We start from the raw sequence: 249 nt of genomic DNA, 5'->3' as shown, positions 1-249 counted from the left end.
GGTCTAGACTTTTAATTTTCTTTCAACTAAATAAGGACAGAATTGTTTTAGGTTTTAAAAAAAAATTAGCTTTTTGGGGAAGAAGAGAAGGAAAGCTGGATGGAGAGCCAGATGGAGTCCTGAGAAAGCCACATGGAGCAGCAAGCATGTGATGAAGAAACCATACTTGTTTCCTGACCCTGGACTGGTTAAGGCAGATGTGGGTGAGATACCTGTAGGGAGGTGACTATGGCAGTGTTTATATTGATT

This window comes from Condylura cristata, unplaced genomic scaffold (genome assembly GCF_000260355.1).
Source record: "Condylura cristata isolate star-nosed mole 26May11 unplaced genomic scaffold, ConCri1.0 scaffold00012, whole genome shotgun sequence".
Lineage (NCBI taxonomy): Eukaryota > Metazoa > Chordata > Mammalia > Eulipotyphla > Talpidae > Condylura > Condylura cristata.
The sequence above is the reverse complement of the archived record's forward strand: the minus strand, read 5'-3'. Positions refer to the sequence as shown.